Source organism: Saccopteryx bilineata, chromosome 4 (genome assembly GCF_036850765.1).
Source record: "Saccopteryx bilineata isolate mSacBil1 chromosome 4, mSacBil1_pri_phased_curated, whole genome shotgun sequence".
Taxonomy (NCBI): Eukaryota; Metazoa; Chordata; class Mammalia; order Chiroptera; family Emballonuridae; genus Saccopteryx; species Saccopteryx bilineata.
In genome coordinates this window covers 170,381,542-170,408,544 of record NC_089493.1, presented here as the reverse complement: position 1 = coordinate 170,408,544, position 27,003 = coordinate 170,381,542, and the positions used below count along the sequence as shown (strand labels likewise).

At 40.4% G+C, this 27,003-nt stretch overlaps 1 pseudogene; it reads left to right on the top strand.

Moving 5' to 3' along the window:
* The first annotated feature begins 12,020 nt into the window (after nt 1-12,020).
* LOC136335602 (uncharacterized) overlaps nt 12,021-27,003 on the top strand; it is a 53,257-nt pseudogene continuing 38,274 nt past the window's right edge.

The following is a 27,003-nucleotide window of genomic DNA, read 5'->3' as shown; positions in this document are numbered from 1 at the left end:
TCAGCCCTGTGAAGATCTCATATCCAAAGAGGTCAGTCACATCCTGAATTACTATGACATTAGGTCTTTGGCATATCTATTTTGGGGAGACAAAACTCAACCTATAAGCATCACTATACCAATTAATTATGCTAAAAACTTATAACAAACAATACATAAAAAAGAACCTCAACCAAGTTGCGCTGCAATCGAATTGCTTGAAACCAATCTTTGGTCCTGATCTATCTTTGCTCCAAAAGTTAGAAAGCTATCTCTCAATTTTTTTCTTCAAGGGTTGTAACTAATGGTTTGGGGATTAATGTCTTCAAGGACCCAGTTGATAATCCCAACGAAAGGGCTGATTTTCTTTACACAGGACACAAGGAGGAAATTTTGTTGCACTTGAGGAAAGAAAAGGATACCTTGAAAAATTTGGTCATTATCTCTTCCAAGCTGTCTTCAAGAATATAAAGCTAGCTAAAGCTATTCACTTGATGGTGTAAGGAAAAATGCACTGCTGGATATTGAACTGGAAGATGCATATCATTAGGCTTTGTTTTATGAATGTGTGTATGCATGTGTGTGTGTGTGTACATATGTACACACCTGTGTGATTATGTAATACATAATGTTTATTGTATAATTATATACAGTTTGTAATTTATGATACATTACAGCCAAATTATTTGTTGCTTTACAAACATACCACCCTTTAATTTTCTTTCTCTTTTTCCCAAAGTTTACGTGATTTCCAAATAGGAAATACATTTAATCATTTAAAAGATTAATGCTAATGTTAGCATTTGGGGCCTTATGCAAATAGATAGTAATTTAATCTGGTATTGATCTTTTCACAAGCAACAGCACTGAGAAACTTTTATGTATAAGAGATAACATAAAACAGATTTGAATGAAATCATAATTACTTTGTTTATATTTAACTTGTATTTTCGTACAAAAGAGATTGTAGGAGATATATTAAAGTTTCTGTAGAGAACATTATAAGTAAATCAGAAAAAGCTAAGAACTGTATGATTTCACACATAGTTGGGATATAAAACTGAAACTTGTGAACATAGATCAGAGATAAGTGGTTACTGGGGTGGTTCAGAGGGAGAGGAGTAAAGAGGGACAAACATGGTGACAGAAAATGATTTGACTTTGGGTGAGGGGCACACAATGCAATCAACAATCACCAGGTCAAATGCTGTGGAGATGGTTACCTGAAACCTATGTAGTCTTATTGATTAATGTCACCCCATTAAATTTAATTTCTAAAAAAAAAGGTAATGAAATCTGAAAAAAAAAGTTTTAGTGATTTAAGAGTCTTTCCCACTTTTTATGTCTTAGAAGTGCAAACTTTTAAGAAAATACTTGAAAATAAATTATATTGCCATTTTTCTATTGATCAGCAAATAAAATATGGCCTTCACTCAGTTGTTTGCTTTATTGTACAATTTGAAAATGAGCGTGAGACACACTCTGCAGAATTGGTTTCAAGCAATTCGATTGCAGCGCAACTTGGTTGAGGTTCTTTTTTATGTATTGTTTGTTATAAGTTTTTAGCATAATTAATTGGTATAGTGATGCTTATAGGTTGAGTTTTGTCTCCCCAAAATAGATATGCCAAAGACCTAATGTCATAGTAATTCAGGATGTGACTGACCTCTTTGGATATGAGATCTTCACAGGGCTGATCAAGCAAGTCATCAGAGTGGGCCCTAATCCAGGATGTCTGATCCCTGTGAAAAAGAGAATCATGGACACAGAGGTGGATATTCATCGAGGAAAGACCGTGGAGACACATGGGGAGAACACCATGTAATACACAGGACTTTTCTGCGTGTGTGACAGAGTCAGAGAGAGGTACAGATAGGGACAGACAGGCAGGAAGGGAGAGAGGTGAGAAGCATCAATTCTTCCTTGCAGCACCTTTAGTTGTTCATTGATTGTTTTCTCATATGTGCCTTGATGGGGGGGGGGGCTCCAATGGAGCCAGTGACTCCTTGCTCAAGCCAGCAACCTTGGGCCCAACCCAGCGACCTTGGGCTTCAACCCAGCGACCTTCGGGCTCAAGCCAGTGACACGCTCAAGCCAGCAACTCTGCATTCAAGCTGGTGAGCCTGCGCTCAAGCCGGCAATGGCAGGGTTTCAAACCTGGTTCCTCCATGTCCCATTCTGATGCTCTGTCCACTGCACCACCGCCGGGTCAGGTGTAAATACAAAGGATTTGAGTGACGCATCCCCAAACCAGGGAATGGTGAAGACGGCCAGAATACTGCCAGAAGGTAGGAAGTGCCAGGACCGATACTCCTACACATGTCAGAGGTAATATGGCCCTGATGACAGGTCTTTATTCTTAATGTCCCCACATGGAGTATCCCCAATCTCATTGGTGCTCTGAGACAACTGAAGCTGAAGCCAGTTCCTCAAGCAGCCCTTAGGAGAGTCAGGTAGTTGAACGCTCTGTCCACCTCTGTCCTGCAGCAGTGAGAAGCTGGGGGCCAGGGATTTCATGCCTTCACTCTGTGCAGTGCCGCCGAGGGGCAAGGAAGACTGCCCCCCTCAAGGTCCACCTTTGTCTTCCGGTAGGCAGCTCAAGTATGCCAGGTTCAGTCAGCACTCTGACTGGCAGAGCAGACGCCAGTCCTCTGGGTGGGCTCCTAAAAAAGCTGGTGCATGGGACAGACATGTCGTTTAACTCTTCCTGTCCGCAGTGAGAGGCTGGGGCCGGGCAGTTTCCTCTGGCCCGCGTGGCACTGTGCCCACTGTGGGTTCTGGCAGGAGGGTGCCTTGACTTTCCCTGGAGGCTTCAATGTGTCTGGTTTCACACATGTCCCAGGTGCAGCAGCCTCTGAACTCGCTTTTGGATTGCTCCCAAGGGAAATCTGTCTGTGACTCGTTGAATCTGTGTGCTGTTTGCGGGGAGAAGGGGCCCAGGGCATCTCATCCTGCTGTCTCACTGTCACCCTCCAAGAGCACCGAGTTCTTGAGTGGGGCTAAGTCAGCACACAGAACTTTTAAGGAAATCCTTAAGGCAAATAAATATGCAGTGTCCTAGGTGTCCTGAGGAAGTATGAATGGGATTATTGGAATCCAGATTATTATTGTCAGTGGATTCCACTTCCCATCCTGTGGAAGCCTGGTTAGAAATCAGTTTCCAAACTTGTAACATGTGGGAAGTGTTGGGAAAGGGACTAATAATAGGGCAGACTCATTGATTAAATCCTAGTGATGCAGTATTTTTATACTCTGGTTGCCAAATATGCTTTACAAAAATGCCTTCATTTTCCCAAAGGAGAACCAGTGGCATGGTGGGCCCAGCTTCCACCAGCTCCCCAGAACGGACTGCCTGTATCTTTCCCCCACTATCCTTTCAGGGATGTTACACCCCTAGCTTGAAATCAGCCATGATGGGGGCTTTAAACCGTGGAAATCGACACATTGTATGGATTAGTGCTTTTTTTTTTTCTTTTGAAAAATCAGTTGTTAAACATTTACCAGGACAACCTTTGCAGGTCTATGAGCCTAAACACTATGGCTCTGTGGGTACTGAGACAGAAGGCATCACAGGTCTCCCTGGGACTCTGAAATGAAAGTTTCTATACAGGAAGTTGTATTAACCACATCTTTTATGTATTTTTTGTATTCAAATGCTTTGACATCTACAGCCTTGCTGCAGCTCGACTCCTACAGACAGTCAACAACCTGAACCGCAATTGTGCTTTTCTTTTTTTTTTTTTTTTAATAAATTTTTATTAATGGTAATGGGATGACATTAATAAATCAGGGTACATATATTCAAAGAAAACATGTCTAGGTTATTTTGTCATCAAATTATGTTGCAAACCCCTCGCCCAAAGTCAGATTGTCCTCCGCCACCCTCCATCTAGTTCTCTGTGCCCCTCCCCCTCCCCCTAACTCTCTCCCTCCCTCCTTCCCATGTCCTCCCTCCCCCCCCACCCTTGGTAACCACCACACTCTTGTCCATGTCTCTTAGTCTCATTTTTATGTTCCACCAATGTATGGAATCATGTAGTTCTTGTTTTTTTCTGATTTACTTATTTCACTCCTTATAATGTTATCAAGATCCCACCATTTTGCTGTAAATGATCTGATGTCATCATTTCTTATGGCTGAGTAGTATTCCATAGTGTATATGTGCCACATCTTCTTTATCCAGTCTTCTATTGAAGGGCTTTTTGGTTGTTTCCATGTCTTGGCCACTGTGAACAGTGCTGCAATGAACATGGGGCTACATGTGTCTTCACGTATCAATGTTTCTGAGGTTTTGGGGTATATACCCAGTAGAGGGATTGCTGGGTCATAAGGTAGTTCTATTTGCAGTTTTTTGAGGAACCACCATACTTTCCTCCATAATGGTTGTACTACTTTACAGTCCCACCAACAGTGAATGAGGGTTCCTTTTTCTCCACAGCCTCTCCAACATTTGCTATTACCCGTCTTGTTGATAATAGCTAATCTAACAGGAGTGAGGTGGTATCTCATTGTAGTTTTGATTTGCATTTCTCTAATAACTAATGAAGCTGAGCATCTTTTCATATATCTGTTGGCCATTTGTATCTCTTCCTGGGAGAAGTGTCTGTTCATGTCCTCTTCCCATTTTTTTATTGGATTGCTTGTTTGTTTGTTGTTGAGTTTTATGAGTTCTTTGTAAATTTTGGATATTAGGCCCTTATCTGAGCTGTCGTTTGAAAATATCAGTTCCCATATAGTTGGCTGTCTGTTTATTTTGATATCAGTTTCTCTTGCTGAGCAAAAACTTTTAATTCTGATGTAGTCCCATTCATTTATCTTTGCCTTCACTTCTCTTGCCATTGGAGTCAAGTTCATAAAATGTTCTTTAAAACCCAGGTCCATGATTTTAGTACCTATGTCTTCTTCTATGTACTTTATTGTTTTAGGTCTTATATTTAGGTCTTTGATCCATTTTGAATTAATTTTAGTACACGGGGACAGGCTGTAGTCGAGTTTCATTCTTTTGCATGTGGCTTTCCAGTTTTCCCAACACCATTTGTTGAAGAGGCTTTCTTTTCTCCATTGTGTGTTGTTGGCCCCTTTATCAAAGATTATTTGACCATATATATGTGGTTTTATTTCTGGGCTTTCTATTCTGTTCCATTGGTCTGAGTGTCTATTTTTTTGCCAATACCATGCTGTTTTGATTATCGTGACCCTATAATATAGTTTAAAGTCAGGTATTGTAATGCCCCCAGCTTCATTCTTTTTCCTTAGGATTGTTTTGGCTATTCGGGGTTTTTTATAGTTCCATATAAATCTGATGATTTTTTGTTCCATTTCTTTAAAAAATCTCATAGGGATTTTGATGGGAATTGCATTAAATTTGTATATTGCTTTGGGTAATATGGCCATTTTGATTATATTTATTCTTCCTATCCAAGAACAAGAAATATTTTTCCATCTCATTGTATCTTTTTCGATTTCCCTTAACAATGCTTTGTAATTTTCATTATATAGATCCTTTACGTTCTTTGTTATGTTTATTCCTAGGTATTTTATTTTTTTTGTTGCAATCGTGAAGGGGATTATTTTTTTGAGTTCGTTTTCTAATATTTCATTGTTGGCATATAGAAAGGCTATGGACTTTTGTATGTTAATTTTGTATCCTGCGACCTTACTGTATTGGTTTATTGTTTCTAATAATCTTTTTGTGGAGTCCTTTGGGGTTTCGATGTATAGGATCATATCATCAGCAAAAAGTGATAGCTTTACTTCTTCTTTTCCGATATGGATGCCTTTTATTTCTTTGTCTTGTCTGATTGCTCTGGCCAGAACTTCTAGCACCACGTTGAATAAGAGTGGAGAGAGTGGACAACCCTGTCTTGTTCCTGATTTAAGGTAGAAAGTCCTCAGTTTTATGCCGTTTAATAGGATGTTGGCTGATGGTTTATCATATATGGCCTTTATCATGTTGAGATATTTTCCTTCTATACCCATTTTGTTGAGAGTCTTAAACATAAAATTGTGTTGTATTTTATCAAAAGCCTTTTCTGCATCTATTGATAAGATCATGTGGTTTTTGTTCTTTGTTTTGTTGATATGGTGTATTACGTTAGCCGTTTTGCGTATGTTGAACCATCCTTGAGATTCTGGGATGAATCCCACTTGATCATGATGTATTATTTTTTTAATATGTTGTTGTATTCGGTTTGCCAGTATTTTGTTTAGTATTTTAGCATCTGTATTCATTAGAGATATTGGTCTGTAGTTTTCTTTCTTTGTGCCATCCTTGCCAGGTTTTGGTATGAGGGTTATGTTGGCCTCATAAAATGTGTTTGGAAGTATTGCTTCTTCTTCAATTTTTTGGAAGACTTTGAGTAGAATAGGAACCAAGTCTTCTTTGAATGTTTGATAGAATTCACTAGTATAACCGTCTGGGCCTGGACTTTTATTTTTGGGGAGATTTTTAATAGTTTTTTCTATTTTCTCCCTGCTGATTGGTCTGTTTAGGCTTTCTGCTTCTTCATGACTCAGTCTAGGAAGGTTGTATTGTTCTAGGAATTTATCCATTTCTTCTAGGTTGTTGTATTTGGTGGCATATAATTTTTCATAGTATTCTACAATAATTCTTTGTATATCTATGATGTCTGTGGTGATCTCTCCTCTTTCATTTTGGATTTTATTTATTTGAGTCCTGTGTCTTTTTTCCTTGGTGAGTCTTGCCAAGGGTTTGTCAATTTTGTTGATCTTTTCAAAGAACCAGCTCCTTGTTTTATTGATTTTTTCTATAGTTTTTCTGTTCTCTATTTCATTTATTTCTGCTCTGATTTTTATTATCTCCTTTCTTCGGCTGGTTTTGGGTTGTCTTTGTTCTTCTTTTTCTAGTTCCTTAAGGTGTGAAGTTAAGTGGTTTACTTCGGCTCTCTCGTTTGTTCATATAGGCCTGAAGTGATATGAACTTTCCTCTTATTACTGCTTTTGCTGCATCCCAGAGATTCTGATATGTCGTATTTTCATTTTCATTTGTCTGTATATATCTTTTGATTTCTGTGCTTATTTCTTCTTTGACCCATTCATTTTTTAGAAGTATGTTGTTTAGTTTCCACATTTTTGTGGGTTTTTCCCCCTCTTTTTTGCAGTTGAATTCTAGTTTCAAGGCTTTATGATCAGAAAATATGCTTGGTACAATTTCAATTTTTCTAAATTTGCTGATATTGTCTTTGTGGCCCAACATATGGTCAATTCTTGAGAATGTTCCATGTACACTAGAGAAAAATGTATACTCTGTTGCTTTGGGATGAAGTGTCCTGTAGATGTCTATCATATCCAGGTGTTCTAGTATTTCGTTTAAGGCCACTATATCTTTATTGATTCTCTGTTTGGATGACCGATCTAGAGCCGTCAGCGGTGTATTGAGGTCTCCAAGTATGATTGTATTTTTGTTAGTTTTTGTTTTAAGGTCAATAAGTAGCTGTCTTATATATTTTGGTGCTCCTTGGTTTGGTGCATATATATTAAGGATTGTTATGTCTTCTTGATTCAACTTCCCCTTAATCATTATGAAATCACCATTTTTGTCTCTGAGTACTTTTTCTGTCTTGTAGTCAGCATTATTAGATATGAGTATTGCTACGCCTGCTTTTTTTGGGGTGTTGTTTGCTTGGAGTATTGTTTTCCAGCCTTTCACTTTGAATTTGTTTTTATCCTTGTTGCTTAGATGTGTTTCTTGTAGGCAGCATATAGTTGGATTTTCTTTTTTAATCCATTCTGCTACTCTGTGTCTTTTTATTGGTAAGTTTAATCCATTTACATTTAGTGTAATTATTGATACTTGTGGGTTCCCTACTGCCATTTTATAAATTGCTTTCTGTTAGTTTTGTATCTAGTTTGATTCTTCTCTTTTGTTTTTCTATCATTTGTTTTTGTTTGTTTGTGTTCCATACTTCTTTCCTCTGTTGCTACCTTTTTTAAGTCAAGTGTTTTTGTGGTGGTTTTTTTAAGGGTGGTTACCATTAAGTAATGAAAAGGGTACCTACCATATTCATTGTAGTACCCTATCTTATAAGTATTTCTGCACTTCATCATCCTTTGCTACTGTTAATCTCCATCCTCTCCCCCCTTTTTTTCCTTTGTTGTCACAGTTTAAGTTTGGTTTTATTGTGTTCTTGGTGGAGCTGTTACTTGTGGTGTTGTTTTCTTTTGTTCTTTGAATCTGGTTGGAAAACCCCCTTTAGTATTTCCTGGAGTGGGGGCTTTCTGTTGATAAATTCTCTCATCTTTTCTGTATTTGTGAATGTTTTTATATCTCCTTCATACTTGAAGGATAGCTTTGATGGGTATAGTATTCTTGGCTGAAAGTTCCTCTCTTTCAGGGCTTTAAATATTGGGGTCCACTCTCTTCTAGCTTGTAGAGTTTCTGCTGAGAAATCTGATGATAATCTAATAGGCCTTCCTTTATATGTTGTACTCTTCTTTTCCCTGGCTGCCTTGAGAATTTTTTCTTTGTCATTGGTTTGTGTCATCTTTATTATGATGTGCCTTGGAGTGGGTTTGTTGGGGTTAAGAAAACTTGGTGTTCTGTTTGCTTCTTGAATTTGAGGCTTTAGTTCCTTGCACAGGCTTGGGAAGTTCCCATCTATTATTTGTTTGAGTATATTCTCCATTCCATTTTCTTTCTCTTCTCCCTCTGATATACCTATTATTCTTATGTTATTCTTTCTGATGGAGTCAGACAATTCCTGTAGGGCTTTCTCGTTTTTTATTATTTTTGAGTCTCTTTCTTCTTCTCTCTGTTGTGCCTCAAGTTGTTTGTCTTCTATTTCACTAATCCTATCTTCAATCTGGGCTGTTCTGTTAGCTAAGCTTGTTACCTCGTTTTTCAGCTCGTGAATTGAGTTTTTCATTTCTGTTTGATTTGTTTTTATAGTTTCAATTTCCTTGGTAATATATTCTTTGTGTTCATTGAGTTGTTTTCTGATCTCCCTATATTGCCTTTCTGTGTTTTCTTGTATATCTCTGAGTATTTTTAAGATTTCTATTTTAAATTCTCTGTCATTTAGCTCCAAGGCTTCCAATATGTTAAGTCTTTTCTCCATACATTTTTCCACATCTATTTGTGTTACCTCTCTTTCTTTTGTATCCATAATATTCGATTTCCTCTTTCTTATCGGCATCTGAGGGTGGTCTTATTGATAGCACTAATTAGAATTAATAAAGAGTAAAAAGTAAAAAAAAAAAAAAAAAAAAAAAAAAGGTAAAACACCTCACAAAAAAAAACAGTAATAATTTATTATTTCCCCCTTTTTTTCTCTCTTCTCTTTCCCTCCTCTCCCCTCCTCAGGGAAATATCGTGCCTATAATGGAGGGCCTGATTTGGGGTGAAGAGTTCAAGGGGCAAAAAAAAGGGAGTAGGGACCTACTAAATGCAAAAAAAAAAAAAAAAAAAAGGAAGAAAATCTTAGACAAGCATAAGATGATTTGCTTGTATGTGATTGTCAACTAAGAGATATAATGAGAGGGATAAGAGGGAACCAGAAAAAAGGACCAAAAAAGAATAATAAAGAAGAAAAAATAAAAATAATAAGTAAAAATCTGTTGTATTAAGTGGAGCGAAGACTAAATACAATGGAGACCTTGGGTTGGGAGGACCCAAAATGCCACAAAAATAAACAAACAAGAAAAAAAAATAAAAACAAAAGCAAAAAAGAGAAATAAAGCCAAAAAAAAGCCTTGAGTCCCAAATTAACTAATTTGTTCGTGATTGAGGATTATATGGGAGGAAAGTAAAATGAGAAAAGAAAAAACGAATAGAAAGGAAAAAATAAGAAAAAGAGAAAAACGAAGGAAGAAATAAAATAGGAAGAGAAAAAAACAAAATAAAGCAAGACAAAAAAAAAAAAAAGAGGAGAGAGTGAGAGTTAAGTGTTTTGGAGTATAACCTTAAAGGAGGGTGAGGATGAAGAAGAAAAATAAAATGCAACAGTCATGGGTAGTGTAGTTCAAGAAAGGGGAAGCATAAGATGGGCAGAGAATAGAAGGACCGAGGTGGAGGAAATAAAGGCAAAAAGATAGAAGAAACAAACAACAACAACAACAACAACAACAAAAAATAGTGGATCAAGTTGTAAAGTCTGTGGGTTTTTCTTGATTTTGAGAAGTTAACTTCTTCCTTTTTCTTTTCTCTCCCTCTTCCTAGTCGGTGACTCTGTACCCCAGGCTCTGCCCCTGTGTCACTCTTAGGTAGGGATTTGCAGTTGATGGGATTCTATGGCAATGTCATATAATTGGCTTTAGTCTTGCTGGAAGTAAAGGCTTGTTGGCGTTTGCAGGGTCCAACGATGAGAGAGTTTGCTTTCCTGGATTCTCTCTCTTAGTCCCCCCTTTCTGAATTAGCAGCCTGGTGATCCAGCTATATGGCTGCAACTGCTTCTGCCTGGGGAGTAAGAGGCTCAAAGAGCTGGGAAATCCCCACTCTATCCCCACTCAGTGCAAGGCTTTGGGAAAGGCTCTGAGAGTCAGGGCCTCCAGTGTAATTAGGCGGGGGTGGGAGTCAATTGTTGTCAAGGTGACTGTTCAGCGCCTATCATTTAGTTGGACCTCTCAACCCAGGCTTTCCACACTTTGTAGCCTGTTTTTGCAGGGAAGAAGAGGCACTAGTCTCTGCTTACGACTAGTGTAGTATAGACCTTATTATCTGCCAAGTCCTTCTTGTTAGCGTTTATCCCTAAATATGGAGGCTCTATTAATCAGAAGTTGCCCCCGCCCCTTTAGCGAGAGGCACTAAAAAATATCACGCCTCTTGTCTTGGAACGCTGAATTGAGAGAGATCTTATCAATTAGAACCAAGGGTGCGCAGATTTCATGGGTTAAGCTAATTTCAGTGATTGGGTCGCAGCTGTGCTTCCGAAGGTATTTTAGGCTGCCTGCGCACGCCCCTCCCCCAACGCTTGATTGTTAGCTTGAATGGCTGGGTGAGGTGCCCCGCCCACGGAGAGAATCTCCCAAGCCTCTCCCGCTCACCCCGCCGCTGGCGGCTGGACCACATCAGGCGCAGGATAATGGAGCCCCCTGGGTGTGCGGGCCAGCAGGGCGCCCTGGGCGCGTGGAATGCCCAAGGCACGCGTGCGAATGGGGCGCTCCAGGCACCGGTGGCCGGCGACCCCCACTCGCAGTGTGCGGGCCGCTGGGCACGTCAGCGGTGCTCAACCGGACCGGGCGCGTGCGCGGCTGCTCGCGGTGGCTCGTAGCGGGGGCTCGTGGCGGCCGCTCTCGGCGGCGGTTTGCGGGGGCTCGCGGTGGCGGCTCGCGGTTCCCAAGTATATGGGCTGACTCACCACAGGTGCACTTCCTTGCGGTTTGAAAGAACGTCCCTGTGGTAGATTCCTCCACACCCTCCTCTCAGATTCAAGTGATAACAGTCCTTTCGCTATCAGTTTGTGTGGAACTCCGGAATGCTCCGAGGATAAATTTTTCTGTTTCTAGTTGATAAATTTGTTGTGATTTAGGGGAGAGCTGTCGGACGCGCTGCTCACGGCGCCATTTCCGTGACGTCACTCGCAATTGTGCTTTTCAAAAGCAAACAGAACAATGCAGAATCCATACCCACAACCATCCATTCTAACCACACCAAGGCCAGGTATCAGACAGCTAAGAGCAGCCTCTATGTCCCAAAGCCCTCTGAAATTATCCCTAACAGCCAAACCCTAACTTGTACATACCCTGAGTCATGTGTCTCTCCCTTGGGAATCACAATAAAGACTCCTGCTCACAGCTCCTCCCCCTCCTCTGGACGCTGGTGCTTCCCAGTGGTGCCCCCATGGCATGATGTGTTCCTGCCCTTGAGAACTGTGAGTAACTGTTTCTTCAGTGGCAGTCATCTCCTGTCTGTGGACTTCATACCGAAATAATAGTAACAACTGTGTTAAAACAGAAGTTCTTTGAGGAATGCTCTCAAGATCTACATATTTGAGGAAGATCTGAAAGTAGGGTTGGGAAGAAGGTATTAACCAATGAATTAGTCTCAAGAAAGGCCTCAGAAATGCCAGTCTCCCAGAAGTAGGATGAGACTTTCAGGTGAGTCCCTTTGAGGCAAGGGGCCCAGCTTTCATAACCTTGTATTTGGTCAGCAGAGGGTGTGGCCTGACCCTAGATGGGGGACTTGTCTTTGGGTTTTGAAGAAACTCTTTGGCTGAGAGCACTACCCAGGAGGATTCTGCTAATGTGCTGTGACCAACCAATGTTCGCAGCCGTGAAGGGAAGCTTCTGAAAAAGGGCCGGGGAGGGCCACCCCTGCCCGTGCTACCTAACAGGGAGATAAAACCAACAGCCGAATGTGTCTGGCTTAGATGATTCATGAGCTTTCTGATGCAGCCAACATCACTGAAAAGAGTAAGTGCTGTAACTGAAAAGGCACTAAAAGTTCACACCAAAGGCAGTCAGACATGGCCCTTCTACTCTGGCAGAAAAATAAATGTAAAATAAATGAGCCATTTACAACTTTGCAAAACCCGACATAGTGTGAAGATTTATCAGATGGACCATGAAAAAAAAATTGACTGTCTTCGACAAAGCAATTAAATGTATAAATTGGTGCAACTGAAATCCAAACGAAATAAGCTTCAAGAGTAAAAGAAAAATGGGGGAAATGTTTGTTGGATCTCTCACCCTCTCTGTCTGTGTCTCTCTCTTCTATTTGCCTTTAGAATTTCATATCAGTTTGTTAAGGTGGTAATTGGTTGAATGGGATAGAGCAACTGACAAATGCTGATTAAGCCCCTCATATTTCAAGAATAGGGAGCACAGGGCATGTAGCCATGCGGATTCCAAGCAGCAGCAGGGTCATTCTTAGAAAAATTTGTTTGTTCCTAGCTGTTTTCTTTCCAGTAAAGAGAAAGTAAAGGCTCTGCAACCTAAACTTACTATTCTTTCATTATTCTAATAAATAGTAACAAAAATGAAAAAAAAAAAAAAGATATCCTGGTTGAACCACAAAGTCCTATGAATTATTCTGTCAAATGGATGAGAAATGAACAAAAGAGAACGGGTCTTATTCGAAGAAAGTTAGCAAATTTATACAGAAGAGCAAATACCCAGAGATGTGATAAACATTTAAAGGAACTGCAGCAGAGGGGAATACGGAACCAGTCTAGGGAGCAGCAAGAAATAAACACCTCATTCAAGGCTCCTGTGTCTCCTGGACTAGTCACTACGTTCTGCATCTCATTAAGTTTTCTCAGTTTTGGGTCTCAGCTAAAACGAACCTTCCCCAGTTAGAGCAGGTATCCCTGCTAGAATCAGTCATTGCAGCCTATACCTTTTGTCCAGAAGCCACAGCCTCGTTTGTGTCTGTATTGCACAGACACAGTTGTTAATGCCTGGGATAACCCACTAAACTAAGCTCATCAAGGGTGAGAACTCCGTTTATACTATACCCCCAATGCCCAGTACAGTGCTGGGGATTTAGTAGACACTAAGGAAATGGTCTGTTTTTCAATGAAATGATTCCTTAGTTGATCCTCTAGGAAGTGGCTGGATTCAGAGCCATGTGAACGTGAACTAGTGCTTTCATAGAACCGAGCGCGTCCTTTTCACAGGCACGGTCGGCAGGCACAGTAACGTCACTCATACTTTCTCTACCCACATTCTCCCATCTGACTCGCAGCACTCTGAAACGGGCCCTGGGGCAGCCCAGGAGGACCCACCAACCCCTGAGACAGACTCCCTTGGCCTTTCTGCGGTTGCTTTCTGAACCTGACGTGTATGCTCCCGGTCCATTAATTATCCTTTTCCCGTCTGTCTGAGTGCTTCTGAGAAAGAAGGCTGCAAAGCCTGAGGAGTTCTGGAAGATTGAAAGGAGCCAGGATACTGACGTGGACAGGTCAGGCCTCCTGCCCGGCTCCCTAAATGTCGGCAGCTTTGGCATTTGCTCAATCTCAGGCAGAGCCCTAGGAGGTACTGCCTCAGTTCTTTCAAAACCAAATTCCTTTAAATAAACACTGCTGGATTCAGCCCCTCCCTTCCTAACCTTTCACTTGTGTGGATAAAGCACTTAGGCTCTACCCCCCCCCCCCTTCACTGTCCTGGTCAAACTGCCCCAGCCGTTCCATAGAATGACTCTCAAATACTGTTACTGACAGACAAGACAGAAAAGAAACTGCCCTTTTTCCTCTCCTTTCCTCTGGAGCAATAAATCATCGCCTCGTCCCAGGTGATTTCTCCAGACAGTCCGCTTAAAGCAGTATTTCATGATACACTAGATAGAACGTTTCCTCAACAGACCATTTCTGACCGTTCTCCCTGAGGTCTACAGACAACCTAACTTTCCCCCCTCATTTTCAAATCACCTAAGGGCCAGTGGAGTGAGGTTCTTAGGGATGGTCGATGACTTCACGTTGTGGATCTTTCCCCTCATCTCTTACTTTCGGGAAGCGTATTGTTTTAGAAACAAAAGAGCAAATTGGATGGGAACAGGGACTGTGGACTGAGTTGCAATCTGCCTGTTCTGACCAATGGTTGTTTTAAGAAGAAATGGTGGCCACGCTGATGGTTTTTTTTTTGGGGGGGAGTATTTTTTCAAAGTTAGAAGGGGTGGAGGGCAGACAGACTCCCACATGAGCCGGACTGTGATCTACCTGGCATGCCCACCAGAGGGCGATGCTCTGCACATCTGGGCCATTGCTCCGCTGTAATCGGAGCCATTCTAGCACCTGAGGCAAAGGCCATAGAGCTGTCCTCAGCACTTGGGCCAACTTTGCTTCAATGGAGCCTTAGCTGCAGGAGAGGAAGAGAGAAACAGAAAGGAGAGGGGGAGGGGTGGAGAAGCAGATGGGCGCTTCTCCTGTGTGCCCTGGCCAGGAATCAAACCCAGGACTTCCACACACTGGGCCGACGCTCTACCACTGAGCCAACTGGCCAGGGGATGTGTTTTCCTTTTAACGTTCACAGTATCTGATAAGTAAAATTTGACTTAAGATTAAAAGAGGCTTAAATGAGTTTGTTCTTTCATTTCAACTATTTTTTTAAAAACCTTCTTCTACCCATTGAATTTAAGAAAAAGTATTTTCTGCAGTTTAGTATGGGGGGGGGCTTCACTTTTGCTTTTCTAATAAATTTTACTTTTCTAATAAATATAGCCCAAAGGATGCTAGGAAGGCTTCCCTCGAGGAGTGAACTCAGTAGACATTCACAGCACAAGATATTTTGTTACTGCCTGCCTAATCTCCTGGTATTATGTTAAAGCCCTTAATTTAATTTTTCCAATTAATATCCAAAGCTTGACTGTGCACAAAATGACATCACATAAGGGTAGCTTTTATGGTATTCAAATTCCTTCTCCTTTCCTCTGTTCCCATTCATATTAGGAGAAAGTTTTCACATTAAGTAAAATATAACGTTTTGGTGTAAAGGAGTCACCAAGACTCAAACCAAAGCAGTGTCATTTGCTACAAGAGCTCCCATATTCTGTTAGCAAGCTGTAATTTCTTTTCACCGCTTTTGGGGATGAAAGAACTAAAACTGGCAAAGCAAACTGTCATCCTATGTGCCAAAGAGGGCTTCTTTCAATTCTGTGCATTTGGGCTAGGCACCCCCTTTGCACTAAATCTTAAATTACACTCTCTGAATGCAAAGATCTTCATCAGTGTGAAGGTCATTAATTTTAATTAAATGGAAACCTTTTTTATCACACTTACAAAACAAATGAGATTAGTCTCAATAACTTTCATTAAAGAAATAGAGCAAATTAAAATTTATAATACATTTCTAGATGGATCTAAAATGGTCTCATCAAAAACCTATTAGCTGATGAGGAGAGAAGTGACTCAATGGTTTATGGTAAAAGATGTACCCAGAATCCAGAAAAAAAAAAAGTCTGTTTGCTGAGCTAGTGTCTGTAGTTGATTTTACTCCAACATGATATTACTCTTCTATTAGAGCATTATAGTAGGGAGGTAAGGATATCGTTAACTTTATAGGCTCTGGTTAAAATAATTTATTATACTCACAAACCTGTATCTGTATAGATTTTGGCAGCTTACAAAGCACTTTCATACCTGCCACCTCTTTGAATGATTCATTAGAAATAGTACATGCTTTAGAAATAAACGTTCTGAATCACAATTCTGCCTACCACTTATTAGCTCTTACTTCAGGAAAATAACTTCAACTCTCTGAGCCTCAGTTGTCCTATCTTCAAAGCGGGGATAATAATTTCAACCTTGCAAGAATGCTGAGACATTGAAATACAATAATATGTAAAAAAAAAAAAAAAAGTATGCACAGGCCTGGCCCATGTAAGTGCATAATAAATATATATAATCTAATATTTTTTTCTGTAATAAATTTTCCAGAGCTGCATAGCTGTTAAGAGCTTGACGTTATTCAGTAGATTATTTGGAGAGCTGGTGCTGGAATTCTGGTTTATTCCTTATTCTAGTACCCTTTCCCTCCTCCTCATTCTATATTGCTGTTGGATATATACACAAGAAAAACTATACGACAAACAGAGTCTTATTAATAACCAAACTCATCAACTCTTTCCCAGTATGCCGAGAATAAGCAGTACTCTCACAAACATTACAAGTTAATGGACATGTTATTTTACCATAAACATCAAAACTGCTCACTTATAATTTAACATTTCTATGAAATTTCTGTTCTTTGGGCTAATTTTTCTGAAACTGAAAAAAATTAAGATTTGAAAGTAGAGTCACTTAACCAAGAATATAAGGGAAAAACCTTTGTTTCCAGGTCTTTTAGATGAAAAGATAGTAATATGTACTCCACCTTTTGTACTCTATTGCTTTAAATGGTTACGGTGCCAAATTAATAGAAGATGAAAATGGGATCAGGAAAGTAAATGGTAGAACCAGGTGGGATACATTTGGCCAATTCTTCCTTCTATCCTTTCTCCCCTTCTCCTCCCCTCTCTTTCTCTCCCTTTACTTTTTATTCATCCTGGGGAAATAATTTCCATAAAGGGAAATCCTCTCCCAGGTTTTGAAGTATAGAATATCTTTAAGGCTTGCTCCTGAATGTTTTTTTTTCCTTACTTTTTATTCTTTTTCTAGGTTTTACCACTTATGGCCTTGACTTGATTTCTCAGGACATTTCTCCCCTAGCCCGGTCCCCTCCTCCGGGCCGCGTCACAGCCATCCACCTTCCTGTGCAACGTGACTCCTGTGCATTGCGCAGCTCCATCCTGTCCCTCACCTCTCAGCTGGACTTCCTGATCTCCCCCCACAAACCAGCCCCTCCTTTCTGCTCTCACAAGTACTACTCCACACTAAAAAGAAAAAGAGGCCCTGGCCGGTTGGCTCAGTGGTAGAGCATCAGCCTGGTGTGCAGGAGTCCCAGATTCGGTTCCTGGCCAGGGCACATAGGAGAGGTACCCATCTGCTTCTCCCCCCCTCCCCCTCTCCTTCCTCTCTGTCTCTTTCTTCCCCTCCCGCTGCCGGGGCTCCATTGGAGCAAAGTTTGTCCAGGCGCTGAGGATGGCTCCATGGCCTCTGCCTCAGGCACTAGAATGGCTCTGGATGCAACAGAGCAATGCCCCAGATGGGCAGAGCATCGGCCCCTGGTGGGCATGTCGGGTGGATCCCAGTCGGGTACATGTGGGAGTCTGTCTGACTGCCTCCCCGTTTCCAGCTTCAGAAAAAATACCAAAAAAAATTTTTTTAAATATAAAATAAGAAGAAAAAGAACCCTGCTCTCAATTGGTAATAATATTTAAAGCCACCAGGAACCACATGCTGTTTAACTCTGGGCCCAGATATATTTCTCAGGAGCTACTGGGGTCAGGATATGATAGGTTGCAGGCAGGGACTTCGTCATCTGTCTGCCTGAGTTCAAATACCTACTACTTCTTATCAGATGTGTAAGATTAGGCAATTCATTCATCTCTTAGGTGGTTCTAAGAATATAAAGCTGAGAAAGTAATGTGCGTTTTCTTAAGCTCTCACACTAAGAACTAAATAAGTGAACTCTCATAAAGCCTCTTACTTCTGTTTTCAGAACATGTCCATCTTTGTTACTTTTAGAAAGCTGTGGTGCTGGGTCTGGCTTCTCCATTTATAACTGGCTAGACTTAGAGAATGTTACCTAATCACTTTTTTTCTTATTGTTAAAATAGAATTTAAAAACTAGTCCACTGATAGGGCTGTCATGATGACTAAATGACATCCTGCTCGGACATTACCTGGCTCGCTTCTGCATGGTGGCGAGGCTTCGGCGTGCACCAGCCTGTCTTCACATCTCACTGCCTACACAACCCCCAGTTTGTAAATTTAGTGGAAGGACTCAGAGTGCTACTCGTGAAAGAGCAACATTAACATTCACAGGTTCAGCTGCTCCAATCTGTTTTACAAAATATTTGAGGAATTCTGGAGATAATGAAATATTGGATGGTGAAAATAAATTGGTTGCCTTATCATTAACATACATTTAAGACGGAAGAAGAAATGTTTTTAAAATCAATATTCAGGTACAACTAACCTATTAACTAGGTTCTAGCTGAGATATTAATTACAGAGTGGGACAAAAGTAGGTTTACAGTTGTTCATAGGAAAATAGCACAATAATAAATAATAATACAAGAATAAACTGTTTCATGTACTCCCAACTGTAAACCTCGTTCTGCTCTCCCCTGTAGTTTCTACCCTTACTTTAGAAGGTACGAACCCTTCTCCCTGAATACTTTGCTCTTTACAGACATTTTAGGTTCATAAGTTGAAGTTAAAAGAGACTGAGAATTATTCTACGTCTTGGCTTGTGGAATTTTTCTTATGGCTCCTACACGTGTAAGATCCAGGTTAGAATCTACCTGTCAGGTCTGTTTGGAGCAGCAGCGAATGTGAACTGTAAATGCCACAAAACAAGACATTTTATCTGTTTCTTTAAACATCTTTTTAAAAATTTATTGATTGATTTTAGAGAAAGAGAAAGACATTGATTTGTTGTTCCATTTATCCACATTTTCATTGGTTGGATTCTCATATATGCCCTGATGCAGTATCGAACCTACAACCTTGGCATATCAGGATGATGCTCTAATCAACTGAGCTACCGGGCCAAGGCTTAATCTGTTTCCTTAGTGCTGCATTCTCAGTGTCTAGCACTCTGTCTGGCACACAGTAGGTACTTCACAAATAGGTGTTAAGTGAGTGAATTTATAGTGCATAACTGCCATCCAGGTGTGCAGAGCCTGTGATCACAACCTACAATTATAAGGGATTTAAAACTAACCCAGATCAAATGGCTCTCCCTGTTTGAACACACACACACACACACACACACACACTTTGTAAAACCACCAAACACAGAAGAGCTGATGTAGGCTTTTCTACTTTGCTTTATAAAGAAGCAAACCCCCACCATTTTCTTTCTCTGCTGGGTAGAGTGTCTTGTACAAAGGTGCTTTTCAAAAAGTACTTGATAATATCATTGAATGAATTAAAACCAGGCACCAAAACTCACAGACAAAAGCCTCAACCAAGGTCAGAAATGTGAGTGGACTTTTGTCAGAAACTATGTAAAGCAGTTCAAACCCCCCTCAGGTAGGATTTTTAAATTAAAATTTCCACAAGGACAAAACCCCTCAGGTTGGCTTTAGGGATCAATCACTATTTAATCATGTGCCTCTGTTCCTTCATCCCTGGATGGCACGAGCGATACTCATGTATTTCACAGAACTGAAATAAATGCTCAAACACAAAGAAGGTTAAAACAAAACATTGCATATAAATAAGCTGTTAGAAAGAGCCATTTTGTTTTCATTGAGGAGATTTTTCACCCACAGTTTAAACAAGAAGTTAAAGCCATTAAATAAATGAGGGTTTCCATTTTCCACCAGGTTATGCTATTCAGCAGGAAGAGAATGTAATTCTCTGGAAGTTCTAAGGAGGTCCACGGTTTTAGAATTTGTGGGTGGGTTATCAATGTAAGTTGTAGCAGGATATAACCTAACTGGTTTACAAAGAACCTACAGAAACCACTAATTTCTCTTCAGCATGACACCATATATGCACAACCCCAATAAAATAAATTGTGTTAAACAGATGGACATCATAAACAATCCAGGTTTACGACCATAGACAGACCGGCTCTTTCAGCATGGCTCCCGTCCCCTGTAGTGTTCGACATTAAAGTCACGAAACTGGCTTCTGTTCTGATAGGCATTCCAGGGTTTATTGCCCGATGTCTTTTACGTAGTCAGTAAGTAATAATAACGGTAAGACACCACCAACTCACACCATACACAAGAATAAACTCAAAATGGATAAAAGACTTAAATGTAAGTTGTGAAACCATAAACATCCTAGAAGAAACATAGGCAGTAGACTCTCAGACATCTCTCAAAGCAATATTTGCTGATATACCTCCTTGGGCAAGTGAAACAATGGAAAAGATAAACAAGTGGGATTACTTCAAACTAAAAAGCTTTTGCACAACAACAACAACAAAAATCAATAAAATGAAAAGACAACTTATTGTATGAGAGAATGTATTCACCGATACATCTGATAAAGGGTTCATAACCAAAATTTATAAGAACATATAAACTCAACATCAGAAAAACAAACAATCCAATTAAAAAATGGGCAAAGACTTGAATAGACACTTCTCTAAAAAGAACATACAGATGATCAAGAAGCATATGAAAAAAATGCTCGAAGTCACTAACCACCTGAGAGATGCAAATTAAAACCACAAGGAGATATCACCTCACACTTGCCATACTATCATAAAAAAATCAGTGAACAAGTGTTGGCGAGAATGTGGAGAAAAGAAAACCCTTGTGCCCTGCTTGTGGGAATGCAGACTGGTGCAGCCACTGTGGAAAACAGTATGGAGTTTCCTCAAAAAGTTAAAAATGGAACGGCCTTATGACCCAGTGATTCCACTTCTGGGAATTAGTCTAAGAATCATGAAACACTAATTCAAAAAAATGATACACACCTCCATGTTCATTACAGCATTATTTACAATAGCCAAGATCTGTAAACAACCCAAGTGTCCGTCAGTGGACAAGTAGATAAAAAAGCTGTGATATATTTACACAATGGAATACTTGGCCATAAAAAAGAAGGAAATCTTACCTTTTGTGACAGCAGGGATAGACCTGGACAGTATTGTGCTACATGAAATAAGCCAGTTAGAGAAAGACAAATACCATATGATCTCACCTATATGTGGAATCTAATGAACACAATAAACTGAGGAACAAAATAGAAACAGAAGCACGGACACATGGAACAAGGCTGTTAGAGGGGTGGGGGTGAGGGGCTAGATGAAAGAAAAGTGAAGGGATTAGCCAAAAACAATATACATAACACAGAGATAGAGACAGGGTGGCAATAGCTAGAGGGAAAATGGGGGAGGGGTGAAAGTAGGGAGAGGGGGGCAATGGGGGAATGGGAATAGAAAGAGATTTTGCTGGAGGCAGGGGTTGCGCAATGTGGTGTTTGGATGGTGTCACTTGAGTTTTGTATGGTTTGGCAAACCATGTCATCTCAATATACAGTGTGTCCGTAAAGTCATGGTGCACCTTTGACCGGTCACAGGAAAGCAACAAAAGATGGTAGAAATGTAAAATCTGCACCAAATAAAAGGAAAACTCTCCCAGTTTCATACCTATTCAGTGCAGTTTGATGTGGGCTCACGCACGGATTTTTTAGGGCTCCTTAGGTAGCTATCCCGTAGCCTCTACAGACTCATCACTGACTGATGGCCTACCAGAACGGGGTTTCTCCACCAAACTGCCAGTTTCCTTCAACTGCTTATCCCACCCAGTAATGTTATTCCTATATGGTGGCGCTTCGTTATAAATGCGCCGATATTCACGTTGCACTTTGGTCACGGATTCGAATTTAGTGAGCCACAGAACACACTGAACTTTCCTCTGTACCATCCACATCTCAACTGGCATGGCGGTGGGCTGCTCCGCTGTATACACGGTGTTACATCATCATCTGCGCATGCGCACATGCTGCCACATCATCCTACAGAAACTGGGAGGGTTTTCCTTTTATTTGGTTTAGATTTCACATTTCTATCGTCTTTTGTTGCTTTCCTGTGACTGGTCAAAAGTGCACCATGATTTTACGGACACACTGTATTAAAAATAAACTAAAAAAGATTGCACAATTCAGTTTTCACAATTAAATTTTCACCCATGTAAACTTTTCAGTTTTCCAAAACATACATGGGTGTATGCATGTGTATAAGTGGGCATATTTACCATTTCAATTGTTTTTAAAATACAGAAAAGAGAAATAAAAGTTTGCCTCTTCATTTCCTTCTTTTGTTTCTAGAAGGCCAAAGTGGAAAATAGGAGGGATAAGTAAGTTTATTTACGCAGTTTTGCCTAAGTCATTGGATCAGAAGTAAAACCCAATGGTTTTGTTTTTTTTATGAGCAATTGCTTTGAAGTTTAAAGATACAGCCTCTCTGTTCATGAGAAGCAGTAGAGTCAGTTGCCTTGTGAAACAGATAATACTATATTTTAAATAAATAACTTGAGTAGCTCACCTTTATGTCAGATGTTTTCTTAATTACAGCATCTCTTTCTGGAAGATGAGAGGGAACCTGTTGTCACCTTTGCTACAGATCACATTATAAGAAAATTTTGATTTTACCCCATTCCCAGAGGAGCACGCCCAGCTCAGAGACTCGGAAAGAAAGAACAAGCACCCTACTGATCAGAAATTTATCTACGGGCAAAGCCAGTGAATGTAGTGGTCTTCTGGTTTATGAGGAATTTTTGCTTTACATAAAAATGCATAGCCTTCTGCTTATGCCTTTTGGTGTTTCTGTTGCTAGAAACCGTTTCTTTTTCTAATACATCATTTTCCTGTTTAGTGGATGATAATAAGTGACAGTCTAAACTCTCTGCATGTGTTGACCCTGACTCCTCTCCAGTCCTCAGAAAACCCCTCAAGATAAGAATTGAGCCTTATATTAAAGATGAACAAAAAGAAAGTACGAGTGAGAGGAGGGGAGATAGAGAGACAGACTCCTGAATGTGCCCTGACCAGGATCCACCTGGCATCTCCCTTCTGAGGCCAATGCTTGCAACTGAGCTATTTTTAGAGCCTGAGGCAGAGACACCATGGAGCCATCCTCAGTGCCTGGGGCCAACATGCTTGAACCAATTGAGCCATGGCTGAGGGAGGAAAAGGGGGAGAGGTGGAGGTCTGGAGAAGCAGATGGTCACTTCTCCTGTGTGCCCTGACTGGGAATTAAACCCAGGACATCTATATCCTGGGCCGATGCTCTACCACTGAGCCAACCAGCTAGGACTTTGAGAAATCTATTAGATGTTCCAGAGGAGGAATCAAGTGGGTAGTTAGATATCCAAGACTGGTTTCTGACAAGATAATACGTGAGGGTGCTACCACCAGGTTTATGGGTACACTTATAACCATGAAATCAGCAAAGGGCATTAGCAAAAAGTACCAATAAAATGGATAGGGAAGTTGTCCAAGATCTAAGCCCTCTCACATTTAGAGACAGATGTTGAGGAGATGGAGCACCCAGGAAGACAGGAGGAAAAGCAGGTGGGTGCAGTCCTGGTATAAGAAGGCTGTCACTGAGGAGGAGGTACTCAGACTTGTTGAATGTTATCAGTAAGACAAGGTGATGAGAACTGGGAGTTGAGCCATGAATATAGCAATGTAGATTACATCAGTGACCTTGAGGAGAGAATTTTCATTATAATGACCAAAGCAAACATCTAATGACAGTGGATTTATGAATGATCAAGAATTGTTCCCCAATCACACAACTATGATTTTTCAAAGAACAAGTCATTTTCCTTATCCTTACTGGTTGCATCAAATGGTGTGTCATACTACAGAAATGGAAAACGATGAATAATTTCTGAATAAAATGTAGAATTCAGAAAACAAAGAATAAAGAAAAGTGCAAAGAAATAATGAGGCCAGTGATTTAACAGAGAAGAACTTCTTGAAAGAGTGGAATGGATATAAGAATGTGATCAGGTCATAGGCTTATATTTGAAAGTACCAAACAATTCAACCTAACTTAGGAAAATTTTGGAGGAGATCTGTTGGTCAATGTAACTGAAAAGTTCAGGCATAGCTGAATGAAAGTTCCCTGTGCCGTTGTCTGAGCTCATCACTTTCAGGTACGCTCCCGCATCATGCTGGCCCTAATGGCTCCGGGCTTATCTCTCTTTGTCCAGTAATCCCTGTGGAAGGGGCTTTTCTTCCTCAGTAATACCTGTAAGCTGTGTGTATTGGTTCTGGTCAGCAGGACTGTAGTGCAATGTATGGCTCAAAACCATTGACTGTGGCCCCAGGGGTGGATTAGCTAGATTTATCATCTCACAAGGGTGGCATAGTGAGGTCAGCTCTTTACAAACCACAGGTATTAGATACTAAGTAGAGAGTTACCTATAAAAATGTAAGGTTTTAACCCTATAAAAATGGAGGAGTGGCTATTGGGTGCATAAAAAAAAAGATGTCCATTAAGAAGACAGGAAGATTTTTTAAAAAGAATAGAGACAAGCACTTGTGTAGCATTTATTATGTACTTCACCTAGACCGGTTCACATTTTCTCATTTAATACCCATAACAGCCCCACGAGGTAAGTGCTTATGTTGGAAAAAAGCTTTGAAAAGAGAGAGATCTCTAATAGTCACTTCAGAGGAAACTTGTCCCTAAGTACTAAATTATAAACAAATATTTCAAACCCTAGAATATTTGTATTCATCACCATACACTGAAAAAAAAAATGCATGGCTCATCTGTTTAGCATCACAATCAGAAGCCATGAAAACAAGTCAATATATACCAATGAGTTACAGAAAGTTGTAGCCATGTTGTCTGGTACACGTCTGGAGGTTCTCTAGTTCAATTTCTCCAGCCAGTGAACCCCTTAGCTTCTGAGGGTGAGCGAAGACTGGTCACATGGATGTGAGGAGTGGGGGAGGAGCTCTAGTGTGGGGCAGGGACATTGGCGTAACTACATCTCCCCCCTCTTCTTTTAACATGGTTATTCAAATAGTTCCCTCCAGTTCCTTAATAATTACACAATAGCTCCAAAGCCCGAACTTACTGAAGTTCTGGGCCTAATGCTGGCTTGTGGCAAATTGGCTCTTCACAGTAGGTACTACGTAGATTCCCACTACATTTTCTCCCTTTGCATGCTGTCAACATCTCTCATCTAGGGTCTTCTCCTCTGTCACTCTTTCTTTCTCTTTCTAGATTGACATTTCTGTTTTATTCCCCACCGCCATTTTTTCCTACTGGTGTTTTGAGAAGTCACGAGCATAAAGCATAAATATACATTCAATCTACCTCATTCCACCAGAGATCCTTTCATCCATTTCTACACTATCCATTTACATATTTAATAACTGATAATGTTAAGCATGCTTTTATAATCCCTCTTAGAAGCTTAAAGCCCCAATCTTAATAAATCTTCCCATTCCCAGGGGATATATATACCAACCTATAAGCCTTTCCAATATTTATACATTTGAACATATTCCTTGGCCTAAGTGTTACCCTCATATTTATCTGATCACCCTGTTTTTAGATTGGTTCCACATCTGAGGTATCACTATGTATCAACCACGATCAGCCTTCTGATCACGTTATAGTTGAGGTCAGAAGAAGATGGCAACCTTTCGATTAGTGCTTTGAGCTGTGGTCACCTACATTTCCCCGCACTTAGATCATATGACTGATCCAAAAGGAAGTTCTCATTCTAACCTAGTGTGGTGAAGCTACACCCACCATTGCCACATCTTTGTAAAGCACAAATGAGACATAAAGAAAGATCATGCAGCCTGAATAAACTGCTGAAATGAAAACACCATGTGTCTCTCTGTGAGGCTTTCACATCTAGGAATCTACATTTAGGAAGGAAGGATGCTGAATCACAGAACCAGAGAAAACGCAGCTTGAAGCAGCCTGTTTTTTCCAACTGTCGGTGACTTTCTGGTTGTTGGCCTGGTTTGTTTTATAGCTTCCCTTGGCTCCATAAAGTATCTTGACATATTGCCTGAGACCTCTAGCTTACTATCTATTCCCTCCATTTTTTTTAGAGTAAGTGAGATGCCATTTTGAAAGGCGTTGAGGCGTACAGTTAAATTACACCCACTGCATGAGCAGACAGCCACGTAGTGAGCTCACTCCTACTTACCTGGTAGGCTTTCTTTTATTTTTAGCTTTGGGGAGCAGAGGTGATCACTGTGATATGATAGACTTGATACTTAGCTAAATGAACATTTCCCTTATTAGGTCTAATTATTACTCCACATTTTACAGGTTGATGGTTTTTAGCAGGAATTAAGGTGTTCTACTCAAATGAAGAATACGTGATAAATTGGGACACAGATGAATAACTTAGCATATTGACTGACATATAGGTGTTGATAACTCTCACATTCTCCATCTCATTGAACAGTCACTGCCAGTTCCCACACTAAGACTTTTGTCCTGTCTGTTCCACTGCCCTCAACACCCTTGTTCCAGATCTTAGAATGGATAGTGTTTCCTTACCTCCCCAGCTTCAGCCTAAATGTGCCTTATTTATTTATTTAATTTTATTTTATTGATTTTAATTGTGTTTATGTAGATTCTAGTGTCGCCCCGAATGCATGCTCCCACCCTGTATTCCCCTCAACACCTCCCTTCCCCTACTCCCCACAGCGCCCTCCCCCCTTCCCTTCAGCTTTATACCATCCTTTCATCCCCTTTCCCTCTGTCCTCTTTTCCTCTGGTCCCTTTGCTCCCTCCTCTGTCTCAATTCCGTTCTTCAGTTCACATTGTTCATTGGATTCCTCAAATGAGTGAGGTCATATGATATTTTTCTTTCTCTGCCTGGCTTATTTCACTTAACATAATAGTTTCCAGGTCCATCCATGTTGTCACAAAAGGTAAGATTTCCTCCTTTTTCATGGTCCCATAGTATTCCATTGTATATATCATATATACCACTGCTTTTTAATCCATTCATCCACCTACAGACACTTGGGCTGTTTCCAGATCTTCGCTATTGTGAACAATGCTGCCATA